The following is a 2,500-nucleotide window of genomic DNA, read 5'->3' as shown; positions in this document are numbered from 1 at the left end:
CGGGCCTGGTTAGTACTTGGATGGGAGACCGCCTGGGAATACCAGGTGCTGTAAGCTTTTTGTCAACCCTTTGTCCGTTTCTTCCCACAAGGCTGAAATATGTGCCGTCGCTTTGAAATAAGTAAGCAAGGTTAGTTTGTATTTCATCCAACAATCTGTGCTACAAATTATGGCTACATTATATGCAAGTTCTTCCACTTTTTGAGTGACACAAAGATGCTTATCGACATGGTGAAAATGCAACAGCTGTTAATCACACCCACTTTGACTTTATATAGTGCACCAAGAGATAGTTTCTCGCTTACGACCACACCGGCCTGAGTACGCCTGATCTCGTCTGATCTCGGAAGCTAAGCAGGTTCGGGCCTGGTTAGTACTTGGATGGGAGACCGCCTGGGAATACCAGGTGCTGTAAGCTTTTTGCCACTGTCTTTGGAATTTCAACTCTTTGTCCGTTTCTTCCCACAAGGCTGAAATATGTGCCGTCGCTTTGAAATAAGTAAGCAAGGTTAGTTTGTATTTCATCCAACAATCTGTGCTACAAATTATGGCTACATTATATGCAAGTTCTTCCACTTTTTGAGTGACACAAAGATGCTTATCGACATGGTGAAAATGCAACAGCTGTTAATCACACCCACTTTGACTTTATATAGTGCACCAAGAGATAGTTTCTCGCTTACGACCACACCGGCCTGAGTACGCCTGATCTTGGAAGCTAAGCAGGTTCGGGCCTGGTTAGTACTTGGATGGGAGACCGCCTGGGAATACCAGGTGCTGTAAGCTTTTTGTCAACCCTTTGTCCGTTTCTTCCCACAAGGCTGAAATATGTGCCGTCGCTTTGAAATAAGTAAGCAAGGTTAGTTTGTATTTCATCCAACAATCTGTGCTACAAATTATGGCTACATTATATGCAAGTTCTTCCACTTTTTGAGTGACACAAAGATGCTTATCGACATGGTGAAAATGCAACAGCTGTTAATCACACCCACTTTGACTTTATATAGTGCACCAAGAGATAGTTTCTCGCTTACGACCACACCGGCCTGAGTACGCCTGATCTCGTCTGATCTCGGAAGCTAAGCAGGTTCGGGCCTGGTTAGTACTTGGATGGGAGACCGCCTGGGAATACCAGGTGCTGTAAGCTTTTTGTCAACCCTTTGTCCGTTTCTTCCCACAAGGCTGAAATATGTGCCGTCGCTTTGAAATAAGTAAGCAAGGTTAGTTTGTATTTCATCCAACAATCTGTGCTACAAATTATGGCTACATTATATGCAAGTTCTTCCACTTTTTGAGTGACACAAAGATGCTTATCGACATGGTGAAAATGCAACAGCTGTTAATCACACCCACTTTGACTTTATATAGTGCACCAAGAGATAGTTTCTCGCTTACGACCACACCGGCCTGAGTACGCCTGATCTCGTCTGATCTCGGAAGCTAAGCAGGTTCGGGCCTGGTTAGTACTTGGATGGGAGACCGCCTGGGAATACCAGGTGCTGTAAGCTTTTTGTCAACCCTTTGTCCGTTTCTTCCCACAAGGCTGAAATATGTGCCGTCGCTTTGAAATAAGTAAGCAAGGTTAGTTTGTATTTCATCCAACAATCTGTGCTACAAATTATGGCTACATTATATGCAAGTTCTTCCACTTTTTGAGTGACACAAAGATGCTTATCGACATGGTGAAAATGCAACAGCTGTTAATCACACCCACTTTGACTTTATATAGTGCACCAAGAGATAGTTTCTCGCTTACGACCACACCGGCCTGAGTACGCCTGATCTCGTCTGATCTCGGAAGCTAAGCAGGTTCGGGCCTGGTTAGTACTTGGATGGGAGACCGCCTGGGAATACCAGGTGCTGTAAGCTTTTTGTCAACCCTTTGTCCGTTTCTTCCCACAAGGCTGAAATATGTGCCGTCGCTTTGAAATAAGTAAGCAAGGTTAGTTTGTATTTCATCCAACAATCTGTGCTACAAATTATGGCTACATTATATGCAAGTTCTTCCACTTTTTGAGTGACACAAAGATGCTTATCGACATGGTGAAAATGCAACAGCTGTTAATCACACCCACTTTGACTTTATATAGTGCACCAAGAGATAGTTTCTCGCTTACGACCACACCGGCCTGAGTACGCCTGATCTCGTCTGATCTCGGAAGCTAAGCAGGTTCGGGCCTGGTTAGTACTTGGATGGGAGACCGCCTGGGAATACCAGGTGCTGTAAGCTTTTTGTCAACCCTTTGTCCGTTTCTTCCCACAAGGCTGAAATATGTGCCGTCGCTTTGAAATAAGTAAGCAAGGTTAGTTTGTATTTCATCCAACAATCTGTGCTACAAATTATGGCTACATTATATGCAAGTTCTTCCACTTTTTGAGTGACACAAAGATGCTTATCGACATGGTGAAAATGCAACAGCTGTTAATCACACCCACTTTGACTTTATATAGTGCACCAAGAGATAGTTTCTCGCTTACGACCACACCGGCCTGAGTACGC

General features: G+C 44.1%; 7 non-coding genes and 1 pseudogene across 7 annotated transcripts in view; all 8 read left to right on the top strand.

Annotated features, from left to right (window-relative positions):
* The window catches only part of LOC124023974, a 119-nt gene extending 62 nt beyond the window's left edge, over positions 1 to 57 (top strand). The window contains exon 1 of the ribosomal RNA XR_006836821.1: positions 1 to 57. This exon is cut by the window's left edge and continues 62 nt beyond it. This is a non-coding gene — a ribosomal RNA (5S ribosomal RNA).
* Positions 58 to 299: 242 nt separating this feature from the next.
* Positions 300 to 418, top strand: LOC124023973. The gene has a single exon (XR_006836820.1). It is a non-coding gene; the product is annotated as a 5S ribosomal RNA (ribosomal RNA).
* Positions 419 to 677: 259 nt separating this feature from the next.
* LOC124024084 lies at positions 678 to 786 on the top strand (annotated as a pseudogene).
* Positions 787 to 1,028: 242 nt separating this feature from the next.
* On the top strand, positions 1,029 to 1,147 carry LOC124024124. Its single transcript, XR_006836951.1, has one exon. It is a non-coding gene; the product is annotated as a 5S ribosomal RNA (ribosomal RNA).
* Positions 1,148 to 1,389: 242 nt separating this feature from the next.
* LOC124024123 lies at positions 1,390 to 1,508 on the top strand. The gene has a single exon (XR_006836950.1). It is a non-coding gene; the product is annotated as a 5S ribosomal RNA (ribosomal RNA).
* Positions 1,509 to 1,750: 242 nt separating this feature from the next.
* LOC124024122 lies at positions 1,751 to 1,869 on the top strand. Its single transcript, XR_006836949.1, has one exon. It is a non-coding gene; the product is annotated as a 5S ribosomal RNA (ribosomal RNA).
* A 242-nt stretch (positions 1,870 to 2,111) lies between these two features.
* LOC124024121 lies at positions 2,112 to 2,230 on the top strand. Its single transcript, XR_006836948.1, has one exon. It is a non-coding gene; the product is annotated as a 5S ribosomal RNA (ribosomal RNA).
* Positions 2,231 to 2,472: 242 nt separating this feature from the next.
* LOC124024120 overlaps positions 2,473 to 2,500 on the top strand; it is a 119-nt gene continuing 91 nt past the window's right edge. The window contains exon 1 of the ribosomal RNA XR_006836947.1: positions 2,473 to 2,500. This exon is cut by the window's right edge and continues 91 nt beyond it. This is a non-coding gene — a ribosomal RNA (5S ribosomal RNA).

This window comes from Oncorhynchus gorbuscha, unplaced genomic scaffold (genome assembly GCF_021184085.1).
Source record: "Oncorhynchus gorbuscha isolate QuinsamMale2020 ecotype Even-year unplaced genomic scaffold, OgorEven_v1.0 Un_scaffold_1746, whole genome shotgun sequence".
Lineage (NCBI taxonomy): Eukaryota > Metazoa > Chordata > Actinopteri > Salmoniformes > Salmonidae > Oncorhynchus > Oncorhynchus gorbuscha.
The sequence above is the reverse complement of the archived record's forward strand: the minus strand, read 5'-3'. Positions and strand labels throughout refer to the sequence as shown.